The following is a 20261-nucleotide window of genomic DNA, read 5'->3' as shown; positions in this document are numbered from 1 at the left end:
TTGCTCCGTGTCTCCTTTCTGTTCTCCTCAGCACATCTGCTTCTCCGTTCACAAGACTGAAGGAAATGGCCACCCCTCGCTACCTACTTCCCATGTGGTCTATTCTAGAGACCAATCCAGCCTCTACCGGAATCTTTGGGTCTCAAATTATGAGCAGAAAGAATCTGAATCACCAAATTTGGGTCAGGTATCCATTCTGACACATTTGACCATGGCCAATGAGGGTGGGTCACATGGCACAGACATGGCACATCCGTGTAGCCAAAGATGAAGAGAGCAATTCAGGAAGATCAGTAAGAGCTGGGCAGAATCCCCCAGAATGTGTCCAGTAAAAGATTGCGTTGTCACAACCAGAGATGACTGAACTAGCCTCACACACAGAGCCACAGCCAAGCCAAATGAGTCCCATTGAACCTCCGGTCACACCATCTCCTCAGGGTGAGAGGCTGGCACCCGGTGGGGACTGCTGCTCTGTAGCTGCACAGCATTCTGGGAGAGGAGCCCTGGCTCTCCTGTCTGAGAGCACCCTGCCTTCTTCTTCTTCATACTGCTTGTCACAGTTTATAATCCTCCCTTTATCTGTAAACTGATTTAATGAGCATCTCTCTCCACCACTTGGCTTGAAGTTCTATGAGGTCAGGTACCATATTGGTTTCACTTGCCTTCATATTCCTGGTACCGTGCCTGGCACACAGTGGGTACTCACGAAAGAATACTGAATGAAGGAATGAATGAAAGGGTTGCTGAATGAATGAATGGAGTGAAGGAGGTCAGGTAAGTTTTTCCAGATGATTTGGTACATGAGTTGCGTCTTGAAGGACAAACAAGAGTTTTCTAGGAGAACAGGTCGGGAGAGGGAATGACAGGTACAAATGTTACCATGGAGACTGTGAGGCAGGTTTGGGCAAGAGATCTGGCTAGAAAGGGGCTGTGGAGGCCAGCTAATGGATGGCCTTGTGTAGAAATTGGAGGATAAAGAGCTAGAAAGTATATTTCTAGATTTTAGACAAATCCATCTGATGGGAAGGTCGGGGCTGGATTGGAGGCAGGAAGGTGAATTAGGAAGTTTATGTAGTCATCCAAAAGAGAAAAGAAATGGCAGTGGGAATGAGGAGGAGCAGATTTTAAGAGCTATTAAGGAAGTTGAATCAGCAGAAACTCACGGAATGTAATTTTCTCTGTTTTGTTACATAGTTGTTTATGCGCATCTCATCTCCCCTGCAAGACTGGGCGCTTCTGACTCTGTCTTCCTTATTCCTGGGCTACCAGGGCTTGCACAGTGCCCACCCAACACACAGCAATTTGTTGAAAAGATAAACTCGCGAATGATTGAATGATGACCACTAACCAAGGGTATCAACAGGATGCGGGGGTTGGGGAGGGTGTGGCAGCAGGGTCCTCTGAGGGTTTCACAGAACCTTGCTTCTTCGATGTTTATCTTGCCTCCAGGACTCTTTAGAGTTCCTAACCTTCTTTTATATCCACCTCAACCTCCAGGACAGGCTTGGGCTCAGGGTAACATCTCTGTCTAATGACCTGAACTGGAATAGACTGAAATGGAATGGAACGGACCTCCTATTCTTCAGAAACTACCTAACACACAGACTTGAAGCTGAGGAGTGGCTGGCAGAACATCCCCCTGCAAAGGCTGAGAGTAGATGAGGCAGGAGCCTCGCTCAGGGCTTCTAGAAGGATAACTTAATCTAACTGAACCACCCCTTTCAGCTAAGTGCCGGGAGAAGGGAGAATAAAACCCCTTCAAGTGACCAAAAACACTGGAACCCCTGGGCAAAGACCAGAATCCAAAGCCTCACAGAGCCATACTGAGCCCGAACTAATACCAGAAGCTTCTGACCTTAGGAAATGATGCAAGTGAATGAAGGGTTGTTCCCAGCTTTCTTCTCAGTAAGCATCTGATGAATGAATGAATGGACGAACGAACTAATAAATGAATATTTTCTACCTATTCATGGCAAGTTTTAAAAAAAGAATGAAGACTGGAAATAGCTGATTCTTTAGTGAATAGAGATATTACATTTTACCTAAGAATCTATTATTTCCTTGATCTATATTATTTACAAGCTGGAAAACAGTTTATTGCAAACATTGGTTCCATTTCAATAAAAAGTCATATATGGAAATTGTAAGGTAACAGGATCGTGTCATACAGCCTGATGCCCGCCTCACCCAGGACAAGCCTGGCCCTTCATCCGTCACAGCAAACTACACTTTCACCTGGGCGTTCATCGGGGGCAGCTCCTGGACAGGAGGCAGAACGCCCAGGTGAAAGAATGAGCCCACAACTATTTCAAGCCTGATGGTTGGCCTTAGAATTGCCACTGTCCTACAGTCAACATTTCTGCATAATCACTTTGATGGAAATTCTCCATACACACAAACCAGTTTGCCTGAATTGAGCATCATGAAGAAGAAAGAGGAAAAGATAGAGGAAAAAGCCACATGTTGGGGGCCAGCCTGATGGCAGAGTGGTTAAGCTTGCACACTCTGCTTCAGCAGCCCGGGGTTCGCAGGCTCAGATCCCAGGCATGGACCGAGCACCACTCGTCAAGCCATGCTGTGGCAGCATCCCACATAAAATAGAGGAAGATGGGCACAGATGTTAGCTCAGGGACAATCTTCCTCAAGCAAAAAGAGATGGCAACAGATGTTAGCTCAGGGCCAATCTTCCTCACAAAAAGAAGAAAGAAAGAAAGCTGCATCTTAAAAAAAAAAAACTACACTGCAGTATAAATATTTTGGCAGGTTTTCTTAGATCTTTTTGGTCATGCAGGTTTCACTTGTAACCATTCCCTCATGGTACTGAAAACCTCTGCCAAAACATCACTTTTAGCAGTTGCGTGATATTCCTTCAAGTACCTGAGTCCTGGCGTCCTTAACCATTATCTTCATTTTGGGCCTGTCTCTGCATTGTTAACTTATACACAATGCTATCACGACTACCCCTGTGCACAGAGCTGTTTCCGTGTATCAGGTGAACTAGCTGGGAGGAACTCTGGGACAAGTAATTAAGGAAGATAATGGACACATCTGTGCACTTTTTCCAAAAGAAGACATTGCCTTTGCTCCCTGGACACATTACGAGGCAGGACCAAGACCGTGACTTCTGAGTCTCTTCCAGCTTGAAGAACCACCTAAACCCAGGTTCCCCATGATTGGCCGCTTCAGAATCGCAGGGGTGGGGCCCAGGCGTCTGTATTTTTCAGCCCTCCAGGGGACAAACTACCTTGCCGAGTTCCACCCAGACATCCCTCACGCATGCACAGTTCCCAGAGGAAACTGTGGGTCAGGACTCTTCACAGGAAACGGCCGAAGCCAATTATAGGTGACTTAAGCGGCAAAGGGGGACTAACTGGTAGCTCACAGCACCAACGGGGAGCGGGCTCAAAAGCAGGTAGAAACCCAGAAGCCAGGAGGAGTCGGGGTACAGCACGCTGCCGCCCCTCCTGGAGCCGCCACCTCCACCTACTGGCCCTGTGGCCACCAGGATGCATTCTGATCTGTCCCCTACCTCTGGGCATCACTCACTCCACTACACTGGGCTAGAGCTACACTGGGCAAGAGCGCCTGGTTGGCTGAGCGTGGACCACACGCCCATGCACATGGGTACCTCACCCCCTTCCCTTCCTCTTTCCCTCTCACCTACACCCCACCCCCCCCCCGCCATAGGAAAAGGATTTGGCTACTAGGCAATCCCAAAAGACAAATATTTTCTGTACACTCTGCTGACCTTTATTACTTCATTTGACTTCCACAAGAACCCTGCAAAGGTGGCCGGCCAGCATGTATTCCCCATCTTGCCAACGAGGAATCTGAGGCTGCGAGAGAGTGACTGGCCAAACTGATGCTGAGGGTAGAGACAAGCTCTTTCCGCTACTCAGAACTACCTGCCTGTGGTCTGATGCTGTGAAATATTGACAACGCCTGTCTCTCATTTGAGCAGAGTTATTGGAAGAGAATCAGCTATCACGATGGCTAGATACTATACTTCATAAACTTACTGATCTGCCCATCATTTGTCTTATTTGGTTGTTGTTGTTAATACTTTTCGCTCCTGGAGAAAATATTCAGCTAGTGAGCTCATCTGTTCTGCCATTCAATGTATTAAATTAACACCTCAACGCACGGTCTAAAACTTAGAGGTGAAAAATTGGGTCCTTGCAGCCAAGACCAAATATCATTTATCTTAAGCTTGCATATTAGGGAGACTGTTTAAAAACGTGACTTTGAAATTCCTTGGAAACAAAGGTGTTTCCTGCACTGTTTGGAGGACCGTCTTAGTTCATTCGGGCTGCCATAACAAAACACTACAGACTGAGTGGCTTATAAACAACAGAAATTTACTTTCTCGCCGTTCTAGAGGATGGAAGTGCAAGATCAAGGCACCAGCACCGTTGCATTCTGGTGAGGGACCTCTTCCGGGTTCATAGCCAGCAACTTCTCGCTGTGTCCTCGTGTGGTAGAAGGGGAGAGGGAGCTCCCTCTGGACTCTTTTATAAGATGCTAATCCCGTCATGAGGGACACGCCCTCATGACCTAATCACCTCCCAAAGGCCTCTCCTAATGCCGTCGCATTGGCGGTTCAGATTTCAACATATGAACTTCGGGGGCTGTGGGACACACAAACATCCAGACTGTAGCAGAGAACAAAACCTCAAAGGAAAAAGTTGGAACTCGTGAAGTTTTAGAGCTATGCTAACCGGAGCACCTTGCTCTTTCTACTTTGCCTTTTTCTGGGCTTCAGAAGCTGGCTGGGAGGGGTCCGGGATGGAGGGCCCGGGGGACCTCTCCGGAAGGGGTGACATTTGAGGTTGGCTTCCTCGTGGAAGCCACATGAGGCTATATGGAGAAAAAACATGGAGTCAGGTTGGTGCCCGTGGGAGACATAGGGAGTCAGCAGGAGATGAGGCATTTCTGACTTGGTCTCTGGGCAAAAGGACCTGTTTGACGTGGACTAAAACTCAAGCCAGCAGTATTTCATCTTTTTTATCCCGGGCATAGTGAGTGATGAAGATCCTTGCCTAATTCGTAACCCCAACTCCAGCCCTCAGCCCTAAGAGTTCAGTGAAATTCAGTCATCAGAAGCAGAGTGTGGATCCAGGATATCTGTGGCGCACATTTTTTATAACAAAATAATTGTGTATAATAACCTATTCTTACTCATGTTTGGGTATGTGTAGGGCAAAAAATCTAGGTTGTAACCCACAGTTCTGTCATCTCTTGGAGTGGTAGGATTATAAGGGACATTCACTTTCGACATTATGTATTTTCGTAAGGTTTGAATTGTTCTCAGTGAGCAAGCATTTCTTTTGTTATCAGGAAAAACAAACAATAAAGATAAATGTCATCTTTAAATGGTGGTTTTCCAACCTGTCAAACCAAGCTGAGAGGGACACATTAAAATTAAGTCTCTTGCCACAATAGAGCCACATCAATATGGCGACATCCGGGAACCCTGCTTAGAGCCACAGACGGATTGAGTGACATTCTGCCTCCCCATCTTCCTGCCAAGCTGTGGTCACTGGCTCATCCCCTTGACCAGTCCCAAGGTCACTGGGACCCCAGGAAAAAACCCTTTGGCAATATTTTCAGTTAGAAGTTTTAAAATCCCAATGGATTAAAATAGATCAGTGGATAAAGAAAAGATCGCTTCCCAAGCTGTCATCAGGGGAGGAAGCCCATCCTGTGGCCATGTCACCATTTTCCAGGGACTCTATAGAGAAATGTGTATAATATATAAATAATAGGATGCTGAGGTTGGGGGAAGAATCAGGGAGTTCCTAATGACCTGACTAGAAGATGAATGAGGGAAGAAATAAGGTGAATGTGAAGTGATCTAATTCTGGATGGTTATTAGAATTATGAGCAAACCGCCCCGGGCTTTTAAGTCGAGTCATATTGCTACAGAGTTACTGTTTGGAGACGCACAACAGGAGGGGAGAAGCTTTTCATGCACAGGCATCTCGGCCGAAATGTCAAGAATGTTGTCCAGCTTAAAAACTGACTTAATAACATTAGTGTCTCCTGCCTGAGCCCGGCAGAGACCTTCGTGGTGCAAAATGTCAGCACGCAATTTCTCTCTCGCCCGGCCAATGCATCTTTGTCTCCAAGTCACACAGGGCGCGTGTGTCGAAGGAGAGGGGTAACAGCCTAAGGGTATGTCAAGCCCCAGGCCTCTGCTCCAGGCCCCCAGTGCAGGAGTCAAGCGGAAATGCCAGCTGTCCAAACCATTCAGGGACCTGCCCCACCCTCCCCTGGCAGAGACAAAGGCCTGGAGATGCAGGTGCCTGATCCACCTGTCTGCACGAGACCCACCTCCAAGTCATGGGCAAGAAGTTAAGATGCTTAAGCCACAAAGAGGCTCTCAGAGCCAGCAAGACAGAACCGGGTACCAGAGATGATGGAGCAAATGTGTGGGCCCCTCTGTCCCAGGTGCTGGGGATCCAGCTGTGACTAAACTCCCCCATTCCTGCTCTGCTGAGCCTCAGAGACTTGGGGTGGGGGGGGGGGGCGGCTGACTTGACACAAACTACTACAAAGAAAGATACATGATAACAGCTCCGAGGAAAAAAGGATGTTCTGAGAAGTCACAGCCAGGGGAGCTGGTTCAGACTGGGGGTTATACTTCCTCAGAGAGGGAGCATTAGGTTGGAACCTACAGGATGGGGAGGAGCGAGTGTTGCAAGGCTAAGGGAATGGCATGTGTCAAGGCTGGACAAGGAAAGGGCTAGAAAAGCCTTTCAGACAATCAGGGGGTAGAAAGGAAAGCGGTGTGGCTGGAGAGCTGTGAACGGGAGTGGAACAGACGGGGCTGCTGGGGCCAGGGGCACAGCAGAGAGCTGCGGTCAAAAGTCTCTGCTTTGGAGTCAGCCAGACGTGGGTTCAAATCCTGGCTCCATCAGTTATTAGCTGTGCGATCTGAGTAAGTGTATTTACCCCGCTGAGCCTATCTCTTCAAACACACAAAAAAGGGGATTATAATCCCCTCCCGATGTCGCAAGGTCAATGTCAAGATTAAGCAGTAAAACACACACGAAGTCCTTTCTTGGCACAACAATGGCCCAGAGTAAAGTTTCAAGGGATGAAAGTCACTGTCGACCATCCGATGATTTGGGAGTGGCCAAACTGTGTCTTCTCCTGGTGCCATTCACCCTGGTGTAACTTTCTGATGCTCACTCTGACTCTGACACCCCAACACAAGCCCTATGTCTTTGATGGAATTGCCACTTTTGATTATTTTGCAGCTGTCAATCTCCTGTTCATTTCTTCTCCCTCTGTTTCATAGCTAGGCTCCCTGGAGCTCCCACTTCCACGTCATTCCCCTCCTGCCTCTGGTCCCTGCAGCAAGCCTGGCTGGGATGGGCATTTTAGGCAGCCCCAGCCTTTTCAAGAGCTGCAATAAAGTCCGAGGCCCCAGCTCTGGTCCCATGGCTCAGCCATGATCACTGGCCCCACGGCTGCTCAGAGTTCCAGGAGCAGGTGCTGGGACCCATGGAGCCCAGAACACCTCCTGCCCCACGCACCCCAGGCTGGCCCCTCTCAGGCCTCAGAGACATGACTATTGCTGACCTAGAACCCCTGGGTTTCCTGCCTCCAGCTTTGTGATTACATCCTGGTGGCCCGAGCCCAGCCTCTGCTTAAATCCTTCCTACCCGCCTGGTGACCACAGGAGGCAGTCTTGCCCATGGACCTCAGCACAGTCACGTCTAGACAGAGCTCCCAGGCCCAGGAGCCACCTACGGGAGTCCCAGGGACCCCCATCACCTGCCTTCCTGCCATCCACCCACTGGTCCTCCCAGGACCACAAGTGCCAGTGTCCTATCAAGTGTGCCACACCTTGGACCTAGGGCTTTGGGTCACCCTGGCCACTTGGCCTCGGCACAGTTCCTTTGCCCAAGTCCCATCCCCGTGAACCACCCCTGAGCCCACCCGAGTTAGGGGAACACAGTGGCTTTCTATCCTGGTACTCTCCCTTTCTCCCCAGCTCTCCTCCAGATCCAAGTCTCACCCTCCAAAGGACATCATTGTCAAAACACGATCCCAAGTCTGTAGAAGAGACTCCTGGGAAAAATAGCTTTTAAAACAATAGATTTTTTTAATAGCTAAATTTGTTGAGCATTTGCTATGCATCAGCTACAGTTTAAATGTTTTACATGCATCATCTCGGGTAATCCTTGTTAAAAAAAAGATTCTCTAAGTAGGCACCACTATTACCCTCATTATACAGATGAGGATGTTGCAACTCAGAGAGGTCAAGTAACTTTCCCAAGATCACACAGCTAGTAAGTGGGATGCTGAGATTCAAGGGGGCTGTCTGACTGCAAAGTGGGCACTCTTGACCACTGCATCATACTCCCTTCTCATCATCAGAGACCCCAGGCACTCCAGAGATGATGCCATTTGACCCATCTCTGTACAGAGGAGAAAACTGAGGGTCAGAGAGAGAAGTGGGTTTGTCAAGGCCACACAGTGAAGGCGTGGCAAACCCTGGGGCTTTCCAGGCTCACGAGCCCAGGACTCTGTTGTCCATATCCATCCTTCTAGTACCTGCAGGCTAAGCAAAGGATATGTGGCCAACGACAGCAGCCTCCAGTCTCTGGAGGATTACTCTAAGACTTTAGATAGGGTAGCTGTTTTTCAGTGCTACGCCAAGACTCCATCTGCTCTGAAATATCCTGGGGACACGGGGACATCACTTCAAGAACTCTCGTGCACTGAGAGTACAGTGGGGGCCCTTTAGAGAGTCGCTAGTTCCTGGTTTCAGAACTAGGGAAACTCGCTGCATGTGCTGACTTGAGGCGTGGCCGGATCCTGCAGCTCGCCTCTCTCGTGCTCCATCCTTTGAAGGCCAGGTCTTGCCTCTCTCTCATTCCATTTTTCAGAGCCTGGGATCTGGAGTCCGAAGACATACATTTTGGTCTACACAAGTGATGACAATAATTGGCTCCTCTCCTAAGCCCCTTTTGCAACAACTGGCCACCCTCACAGCCCTGGAAGGGGCAGCCCGAAGTGTCATTTGTCCACCACCACATCCATAGCTGATTGGTCATGGGTGGACAGCTGACCCAGTCTGGGGGAACCAGACATGTACTCCTGAGATTTGGGGATGAGGAGCCAGAGCCTGCGGTGGTTAGCTCTGGGGAGTGGTGCTGAGAGGTCAGGAGACTCAGGGCTGATGCTCCCACCATCTTGAAAGGACTATAATGGGCCTTGCGCAAAGAGACATGTGAACAGAGGTTAGGCTGTCGGGGAAGAGGAGAATGAAGAAAGCCTGCAGAGATGTGAGGCCGTGGGGTCCCTCCCCTGTGGTGAGGCTGGGCCGGACAGCTCTGAACCCCCCACAAAAGCAGCGGACAATGCATCACACCCTTCCCCATCCCCAGCACCCAGAGCCACTGCCGACATGCCTCCATTCCAGGGCCCCTGAGCCTCACTTCCAAACCCCTCAACCATCAAAGCACGGAAAATCCTTTCTCAGGAAACATTCCTTCCACACCCCAAGCCACAGGCAGAGGGTGAGCCAGTTAAGTCATGATCTGCACCCCCATACGCATCTTCTTTGTACCCAGCAAGACGGCTTTGCCGGGGACCCTGGCAGTAAAGTCTTCTTGAAACATCTGAGCCCTTCTAGCTCAGACCCTCCGGCCCACACTGGTCCAAGAAACAGCATTTGCAGGAGGCATTTTCGGCTGCTTAGAATCTTGTCTTTTACTAAACTACCCAATCCCCACAGACCGGCACTGCCAATCATATGGTCCCACCTCCCCAGCCCAGGTTGGCCAATCAAAATACCCCAATCCCACTAGAGTCAGTGCTTGGCTGAGGCAGGGGTGGGCACATGACCCAAGCAGGCAGGCCCTCCCAACTGCTCAGGAGGAAGCCCAGGTAGGGCTGAACCAGGACAGACTCTGCAAGGTAAGGGTGAAAGGCACAGTAGCAAGTTGGGGAAAGGATCTTCTCTTTCTTTTTTCTTTTTTTTTTTTTGAGGAAGATTAGCCCTGATCTAACATCTGCCGCCAATCCTCCTCTTTTTGCTGAGGAAGACTTGCCCTGAGCTAACATCCGTGCCCATCTTCCTCTATTTTATATGCGGGATGCCTACCACAGCATGGCTTGTCAAGCGGTGCCATGTCCACACCCAGGATCTGAACCGGCGAACCCTGGGCCATGGAAGCGGAAGTGCAAACTTAATCACTGTGCCACCAGGCCAGCCCCAGGATCTTCTCTTTCTTACATTAGCCAAGCCCAGAGTGTCTCTCAGGGAAAATATGAGATGGTCATTTCCCTAGTGCTGGTAGCATGTGGTGGGACCATGTATTCATCAGGATGGACAATGCTAGGTTGCAAGAAGACCTAAACCACCAAATCTCAGAGGCGTAACACAATAAACGTTTATTTCTTACAATGTCAGGTGTGGGTCAGTCTGTCCACCTCTGTCTGGAATATTTGGCTCCAAGTTCTCTGTGGCAGAGGAAAAAGAAAGATGGAGGAGACACACCAGCTTTTGACTGCCTTAGCCCAGTAGTGACACATGTCACTTCCACTCGAAGTCTATTGGCCAGAACTAGTCACATGGCCCCAACCCAGCTATGAGACTGGGAAATATAAGAAGGCATAGAATGAAAACATGAATTCATAAAGATACATGCACCCCTATGTTCACTGCAGCATTATTCACAATAGCCAAGACTTGGAAGAAACCTAGGTGCCCTTCAAGGGACGAATGGATAAAGAAGATGTGGTATATACACAGTGGAATACTACTCAGCCATAAGAAATGATGCAATCCGGCCATTTGTGACAACATGGGTAGATCTTGAGGGTATTATGCTAAATGAAATAAGTCAGAGGAAGAAAGCCAGATACCGTATGTTCTCACTCATAAGTAGAAGATAAAAACGACAAACACACACATAGCAAGAGACTGGATTGGCGGTTACCAGAGGGGAAGGGGGGAGGGAGGAAGGAGAAAGGGGTGATTAGGCACTTGTGTGTGGTGATGGATGGTAATTAGTCTTTGGGTGGTGAACATGACGTAATCTATGCAGAAATTGAAATATACAACGATGTACGCCTGAAATTTATATAATGCTATAAACCAATGTTATCTCAATAAAAAAAGAAGGCGGCGGCATATAGATACTCGACGAGCACCAGCTGCTTGGCACATGAAATCAAAAAATCTTCAAATACTATCTGAGCCAGAGTTCTTACTTTCTCTGAATTTTCTCCAGGGCCCCAAAGAGCCGTGGCTTTTAGAGGAGAGGAGAGCCCAGGACCTGAAATCATTTTGTTTATTGCGCTCTGAGTAAAAACCACACAATTTGCCTCTCCAGTCAAACCCCAATGGGGCCTCCAAGTCGTCCCACACGGAGACATCGACTCAAGGACAGGGCTCCACTGCCACCACCCCAGGACAGACAGCCAGACCTGTGGCCTCCTTCCACAGCCCATGTGGGAGTCCTAGGTGTTGGGCTACAGAACTCCATCAAATTACCTAGGCTGAAATTTCTGTGAAAAATGCCCTTCCTGAGCAATTAGGCCAACACAAACAAACTGGCCCGGAGAATCCAAGCTCCCATGAGCTCAGGGACCTGATCTTGAAGGAAGACAACATTTCTAGCCTTGTACCTCTTAATCAACACAATTATGCAGAGGCCTTTGCCAACAGTCCCCTTGCTCATCTCTGCCCAAACCCCAGATATTGCTCAATTGGTAACAACCTAATTAGCGGAGGAAGGAGAGCAGGGGGAGGAGCGGGGCAGGCCCAGGCTCCCTTCAGGAGGCTGCGCACCTTCAAAGGAGCCATTCTGGGGAGCCGGAGCTCAAGGTAACGGGAAAATGGCAGCTCCACGCTTGTACATCAGCACCGCCTCATGTAAACAATGTACTCTTTCTGCTTCTAATGAGCCCATTTTCCCCCAGCTGGAAGGGGCGAGCACTGGCAGGGAGGCCTTTGATGTGATCCATTGGAAGCTTGATGCCAGGGCAGAGAGGCTTTCTGTAGCAGACTGAGCCCTTTCATCTCGCAGAGAGAGACAGCCCCTCACCTGACCGGCCCACCTGGAAGACAGGTCTTCTACAGTCGCGAGTCTGGAATCAGCTGTTGGAGCAAAGCAGATGGTTCTGCTTTGACTCATCTTGATCAAATTAGCCCAGAAGCTGTGTGGCTTCCTGGAGCCTGGAGGCAGAGAGGGGTGGGTGCTGTGGGGCAGGTGTGGGGGGCTGTCACAATGGACTAGATTATGCAAATGTATTCATTTGTAGAAACAGGAATGTTCTTAAGGAAATCATCTGACTCAATTAGGAAAAATTGGTTTTGATCAATGAGCAGAGTTAGACCAAACACCCCAAAATAACCGGCACCACTTCCCCCCAGCACTGCCAACAACGCAGTTCTCTCTGCTGGTGTAGCCGGAGGGTCGGCTGAGGACCACGGGGTGGGCAGGGCCTGGAGGTGGAAGCAGCGCCTGCCTGGAGCAGCCCTAGGGGACACAGCGGCCAGCAGAAGGACAGAGGTGGAGGTGCCAGGGAACAGCCTAGGATGTCCTTGCTCTCCCACCCTCTCCTGGAGAAACCACACCTTCCATTTCTGCCTCCACCCCTCTCTGCTTGGGACCCAGGGTGAGTAGGACTCAGCTGCTAGAGGCCAGACCCCTAAGAAGATTCCAGACTGTCCTCCCACGCCTCTCCTTTGCCTCTTGCTCCAGTGTCATCCTCTCTTTTCCTGGCTCCACATTCCTGATTTTGTCCCAAAGCCAGACCTTTCCACACAAGGCTTGTGTTTCACCGGGAAACCTCTGCCCTAGAGAATCTCATTTTCTCTTCGCCACAACCCTAGCAAGTCAGCCGGGTGGCATATGCCACGCACAGAGACTGCACACGCCATACTATTTGTTTGTTTCACACAAGAGGAAACCAAAGCTCAGAGAGGTTATGCAATTGGCCCAAGTTTACCCAGATAGTAAGTGCCAGAAAGAATGTAAACAGAGCCTGCCTTAAAGGTGTCAATTAAAACCAGTAACATCCCCTTCATCCCCGCACTAGTCCCCACGCTCTCACACCAGGTGTTCAGGCAGCAGCCCTGAGGAGCCAGGGCAGGGACCAATGTGCTCATTCACTCAACAGTAGAAGGATGTTCCCACAGAGGCTAAGCAGAGACTGGGAGAGTGATCCAGGGATCCTACACACACACCACCTTTCGATCAACTGATCTACACAGCAGCTCAGGAGATTTCCGGAAAGAGAACTCAAAAAATGTCAGCACCCGGGGCATAGCTACACAGAGGTTGTACACAGGCGTGCCTAGGAGTCTGGAGCCCTGCCGAAGTCAAATCCCAAGGAGGGCCCGCTCTGCAGCAGGGTGACAGGTGCAGTCCTGAGGGGGCAGGGACGGTGGTCTCTAGAGAAGAGCGAGAGCGCAGACCAGAGCAGCCCCCTTGCAGCACAGGCCCCAGGGCCGTGGTGGTCCATCCAGATGGGGGAGACGGTGGCACAGCCAGAGCCACGCACTGCGCTGCTCAGAGGGCAGGGATAGTGGCTGCCGCTGCATGGTAGTTAAGGGAAGCTAGAAGACATCATGGGAGCGCAGCGTGACATCCCGGCATCTGCTGAAGCCCCAGGGGTGTCGGAAAAGACAGGGTCCGAGTTCTTCCAGTTCCGCAGTCAGGGGCTGTTGGGCACAGGAGAGCTGGGTCTGCATAGGAGGGGGCCTCATTTGCACCCAAAGGCTGTGTGGCCCAGGGGATGTTTGGGTGACACAACTAGTGCTGACTGACACCCATTGTGGACCTCCCCCTTGCACCCGGGGATACAGGCATGATCCATCCCCATTTCTGCACCCGGGGCATTCCCAGCCTAGGAGAGGTGAAGACAGATGAACCAAAGATTGTAGCAAATCTACGGTTACTGCCTTAAGCACAGACTGTGAGCCAGCAGACAGGGAGCAATGCATGCTACCCGGGTGAGTCCAGGAAGGCTTCTGAGAGGAGGTGGCATTTGAGGGGGGCCTTGAAGGTGAGAAGGAGCTCATGAGGTGAAGCTGGAGGAAGAGCAAGCCAGACAGTGAGAAGAAGCTGAGGAAAGGCCTGCCAGTGGGAGGGCACCTTGGGGATTCCGGTGGAGCTGGCACACTGAGTGTCGCACGTGGGGAAGGGGAGCAGGTGGCAGAGGGGTGGAGGGCGGGCTGAGAAGCTCCTGAGGCCAGGCCAGGGCATTTGCGTTTTATCCACACTCAGAAGCCAAACAAGCGATGGTGTCGGGGCCTCCTCTTCTCCCTCCTTCTGCCGTGGACGCCCTGGAAAGACACTCCGACTCCTCGGGGCTGTCACCGGAGCAGGAGAGACACCCCTGATGGCAGAGACTTCAGGGTGACCTGTTGGGCGTCCTGTGAATTTGAGGGAGAGTGGACGGAAGAGCAGGATGGAGCTGCGCGGGATTCATCGTCGCTCTTTCCTTCCAAACCCGCTTCACAGAACGGCGCCACCAGCTCCCTCTCGTCTCTAGCCCCCTAAGAAGAGGAGGGATGAAGAGAAATATACAGGGCACACAGCAAGGCAGCGCTACCTGTCCTGTTACTAAGATGAGGGAACTCCAACTGGACAAGGAACGAATTTACTATGTCACACCGTGGATCTGAGACCAGAATCCCAATGTCCTGACCCCTGGTTAATGGTCTGTCTACTGACCCAAACCACATCCCTAAGAGCTGTGGGTTGGAGTCCATCCTTTGACCATCACAAGCTCAGAAACAAATTTATTTACACACAGGTAAATAGACATCCAAGGAAATAGGTGTCATCCCAGCTTCCCCAACACACAGACGCGCACAAACTCAGCTACCGCCACCACCAGTCTAACAGCAGAAATAATAATAGCCCCTGCCGGCTGCCAAGCCCTGGGCTGGCCCTTTCCAGGCTCTACCTCATTTCGTCCTCATGGTAACCCTAAGTGGTGGGAACTGTCACCACTCCCATTTTCCAGATGGGGGAAATAAGACCCGAGGTGGCCGAGCCGTCTCTCCACACGGTGAGCATAACTCACATGGAGAAGGCTGCCCACACTGGGACTAGCACTTTCCCGTGGCAGCCTAGTTCAGCCTCGAAGGTAAATATGGCCTCTGGGAAGCCCCATGAACCCCTTCCCTCCACAAGCAGGCCTGGGGACCCTAACCCAGTAAATGGGGCCTGGAATCCTACAAGGATTTTTTAGGTCTAAAAATTGGACCAGCCTTGCAAACTGCAGGCCGTGGACGAGATGCCATGGAAGCAGCCGTGTTGTCTCCAATTCCACTTCCTCAGGTAGCGGACTGCCCTCACCGTAACTCGCCTGAACTCAGGTGACATCTCAGCTGCCCCCGTCCTGGACCACACACCCATTGTTTCTCACCCGAACCACTGCCACAGCCGCCTAACTCCTCTCCCCTCCTCCGATCATCACCAGCCCGCACTTCATCCATTCTCCAGGAGGCACCAGGATAAGTCTGCTAAATGCTTACCTGATCGTGTTCCTGCTTAAAACTCTTCAGTAGCTCCCCATCATTATAGAAAGAATTGAATCCCTTCGTGTGACCCACAGAGTGCCCCCTGACTCAGTCTTCTTCCTCTCCCATATAGCTGTACTGGAGTTTGTTCAGTTGATCTAAACTTGCCCCAATCTCTCACCTCTGGATCTTTTCACATGCTGTTCCTTCTGCCCAGAACACTGTTGCCAATTCTCTACTAATTTCTGTAATCCTTTAGGGCTCAGCTTAATATCACTGCTTCTAAGCGGCCCCCTGCCAATATCCCCCCCAACCGTGAGTCCCAGATGAGCTCCCTGTTTTACCCTCTGTGGCACCTGCATTTTCCTTGTGGAACCCTTCTCGCCTTGTTCTTAACTTCTTTTTTACCTGTCCTCTTGCTAGACTGTAGGCCTCAGGAGGGCAGAGACCATGTCCATCTTGTTCTTTGCTGTTTTATACTCCTAACTCTGAGCACAGTGTCTCGTTCATAACAGAGATCAATAAATATTTGATGAGGAAAGAAAGAAGGAGAGGAAAGAGAAGGAGGGAAGGGGGAGGTCCTGTCTTGTACGAGCTGCCTCCCCTTTCTCAGCTGAGCCAACTGCGAGAACTGCCTTCACTAACGCTGAAGAAGAATGGCACGCAGGGAGCATTTCCCTGTGCCAGGCACTTCATGGTGACCCGTTTAATCTTCACAGCAACACTATGAGGTGGAGACCATCCTTGGCCCCATTTGAGGAATCTGAGGATCAGAGAGCTGAAGCAATTTGTCCAAGGTCACACAGCTAATAAATGACGGCGTTGGGAATCGAATTCAGGTCTGAGTCCAGAGACTGAGCTTTTACCCAATACAGCACACCACCTCCTAGAAAGATCCAGAACGATCACATAGGTTGTAAGGATCTTCTGTGTGCACGACCAAGTACCATGAAATAAAACGAGCATGAAGCTGCCTCTCCAAAGCGAATTACATGGAAGGAAAAAAGTTTAACTTCAAAACCCTAAAAATGTATTCACATAGGGGCCGGCCCTGTGGTGTAGCGGTTAAGTTCGCACGTTCCACTTCAGCGGCCTGGGGTTCACCAGTTCAGATCCTGGGTGCAGACATGGCACCCCTTGGCACGCCATGCTGTGGCAGGCACCCCACATATAAAGTAGAGGAAGATGGGCATGGATGTTAGCTCAGGGCCAGTCTTCCTCAGCAAAAAGAGGAGGATTGGCAGCAGACGTTAGCTCAGGGTTAATCTTTCTCAAAAAAAATAAACAAATAAAAAATTTTTTTAAATGTATTCACATAAAACCCCAACCATCACTCTTAAAGAAGCCAAACCTCACATATCACCTGTTGCTGAGCCAGAAAGGAATTGAAATCCTCACTTGGTGAGTGTGTGAGCCGGGAAGACAAGGAAGGGTGGAGACGAGTGTGACCTCCCGGACTGCGGGGCAGAGCAAGGGGAGTGAAGATTTCACTCTGCAAATGTGTGGGCCCAAGAAAAGGCAGTGCCTTCCTCCTTCCACACCCGGGAGGTGTGCCCAGGGGAGCGGCGGCTCAGTCCTGTTGGCCAGGCCAAACCAGGCCTCCCTGGATACAGAAGGAAAGCAGAGAAGCCGGTAAAGTTGTCCACGACATCGCTGTTCTTTCTCAAAGATGTGAGTGCTCTTAAGATGCACAGCAAGTCTGGGCACGGTGTGGCATTCTCTGTGGGTTGACTACCTGACGTCATCCCCCACTCTCTGGCTTACAAAAGCCTGATTTTTTTTTTTTTTTTTTTGAGGTCATAAACTCATGCAAACGCATTTTGATTGGTATAAGCCAATTAAAGTCATTCTACCCCTCTGGCCAATGACTGTTTAGGAATGGGCATAGGATGCAATTCTAGCCGATAAGACATAAGGGGGAGTCTGCTGGAGGACTTCTGGCATCTTTGATTTTAAAGAGAGATGCCTGGAGCTGCTGCAGCCATCTTGTGACCATGAAAGAAACGGCTGAGGAAAGACGGAAAGAACTTGAGTCCCTGATGAGGTCACTGGATAGGAGAAATAACCAACCCTGAAAATGCCCTCATTCCAGGCTTCTTATTTTGGAGCTTTAAACTATCCACCTTGCCTGAACTTTTTTGGGTTGGGTCTTCTGTTTCTCATGGCTGAAAGTAACCTAACTGATACATGTGGTGGGAAAAGCACTGATCTTGGAGTTCAAACAGACTCAAGTTCAAATCCCAATTCTGCAGTGTGACTTTGGGCAAGCCCCCAGACCTCTCTGGGCCTCCGCTTCCTCATCTCTTCACATAGGAATAAAATTAAACTCATTCACGTGACAAATATTTACAAACACCTAGTCTGGAGGCTACAGAGATGAATGAGATGGTCCCTGCCAGGAGGGGCTCAATTTGGTGGGAGAATCCTGGCACTTGACCAGATCATTACCCTATTTCCTTTAATATATGGTAGAATCAGTTATTAGATGCATCATTATTTTTTGTACTAATAAGAAAGAAAAAAATGCTGCAATAAAACTTACAGAGCTTTTTATCACAGAACTTTTAATTTATTCTCATCAAAAGCACTCTATTCAACTTAATTAGGCATTTTTTTCAATCATATATCACTGTTAGGTACACACACGAAAAGAAAACATAAATGGGCCAGTTCCAGTGGCTTAGTGGTGAAGTTTGGTGCTCTCCGCTTTGGTGGCCCAGGTTCAGTTCCCAGGCATGGACCTACACCATTCATCTGTCAGTGGCCATGCTGTAGCAGCGGCTCATGTACAAAAAGGGGAAGATTGGCAGTAGATATTTGCTCGGGGCAAATCTTCCTCAGCAAAGAAAGAAAGAAAGAAAGAAAACATAAGCAAAACTAATTGCTTAAGTCTCTAAAACTTCTTCACATTCAGAATCCAACTCTTCTGAATCACCTTTACTCTGAGTGGCTGGTGGCCAGGTCATTTTCATGTAACATTGCCCTCTGTGACATCAAGAGCACAGATGATGCTACATTCCTTCTAAGAGGGCTCCACTACCATCTCTGGGATTTTCTTCGGAGCTGCTGACACCCATTTTGCAAGTTTTGATTCTGGACTTTCTTGGTCTCACCAGAAGGTGTCAATGGAAGATTTACAGACAAGAACCCAGGAGTCCTTCTTCAAATGGCCCCTAACTGGTTTGTGGCTAGAACATGGCAGGGCTCATGTTGTCCGGAAAAGCCACCAGGAAGAACAATCCCCTTCTGGCACAGGCAGGCAGCAGTACCCACATCGCGACTGTTACATCTCCAACAGTCATTGTGATGATGTCACGCCTGGTGAAATCGCATCCCGATTTCAGAGACAGGAACGTGTGGAAAACCTCAAAAGGGATGAACTTCAGTTGCTGGGTGACTGCGCTCTCGTGTGCTCTGGGCTAACTAGACTCACGCAGTTCTAGAAGCTGTAGGGAGAACCGACTCCCCCTGCTTGGTGGCAGAGGTGGCCTTTGAGCAGCAGCCTGAAGCATAAAGAGGAATGCACCACAAAGCCAGGGGAAGGCACTCCGGGCTGAAGGACCAGCCTGTGCCGTACATGGAAGCATGAAGAATCCTGGCACCCCTGGCACCAGGACTCGGTGAGGCTTAAGTAAGAGGAAATTAGCAAACCATGAGGCTTAACAGGAACTTTGGGAGATGCAGGTTAGGCTGAGGAGCTCGGACTTAAGGCCGCAGAAGGACAGTAAGATAGTCACGTGATCAGACTTGCATCCTGGGGTGATCTCTCTGGTTGAGGAATGGAGTGGAGGAAGAGAGACAGAAGTAGCGAAACTGTTAGGAGGCTGTCGAATGATGAAGCTGGACCTGAGGCGGGGGCGGGGAGGAGATAGTCGCTAAATATGGCCGCCAACAATTCCTCCCATCCCTCTACGCACAAGCTGCTCTTCTCATCAAGAGGTGGACACTAGTTCCCCGCCTCTGAATCTGGCTGGACCTGTGATTTGTGTTGACCGTAGAATGCAGGCTTTACTAGAGTGAGCAGCTTCTGCTTTGCCCTCTGGAAGCCAGCTGCCATAAAAAGAAGCTCAAGCTAGACCGCTGGCCATCTTGGCACTGGGATGCAGCCACACGAGTGACCTCTGTTCCTGTATGGGGAGCAGAACCACTCAGCTGAACCCAGTCAACCCACAGAATCGTGAGAAATAATCAATTTTCATAAGCCTCTAAGTTTTCGGGTGCTTTGTCACACAGCAATAGCTAACTGATACCGGAAGGGATGGAGAGGTGGGGAAGGATGGGAGAGACCATCACGAGAGTCAGGAGGAAAACACCATGAAGTGGGTGGACACAAAGTATACCCAGGGCCAGGCCCACAGCTAGTGTCTCTTTGTGTGGGGGAGCGAGCGGGGTGGGGGCTCCCCAGAAAAGCTACTGCAGACTCAAAGCAGAACTTCAGCCTCCGTATCTTGGAATTCACGGGGCAATGTCAAAAGGCAGAATTCCTTGCTTCTGATGTGATTTGACAAACAGCTGCACACCCTCTAAGGGCAAACTGCTTTGGAGGCTCCGCTGGAGGCTCCTGTGCGGCCCATGGTCCAGTTCCACATAGAAATAAAAGAGATTGAGAGGAGGCAGAGAGCGTATTCAGCTGTAGGGGTCAAGATAGGCTTTGTGAAAGAGGAGAGGATTTCAATTGTTGCTTCAAGGACAGAAAACTTCCACAAGGGATGACAGGTGGAGAAAGCAAGCTGGGAAGAGGGAACAGCATGTGCAAAGGCAG

The sequence above is a fragment of the Equus przewalskii genome, chromosome 2 (genome assembly GCF_037783145.1).
Source record: "Equus przewalskii isolate Varuska chromosome 2, EquPr2, whole genome shotgun sequence".
NCBI lineage: Eukaryota > Metazoa > Chordata > Mammalia > Perissodactyla > Equidae > Equus > Equus przewalskii.
The sequence above is the reverse complement of the archived record's forward strand: the minus strand, read 5'-3'. Positions refer to the sequence as shown.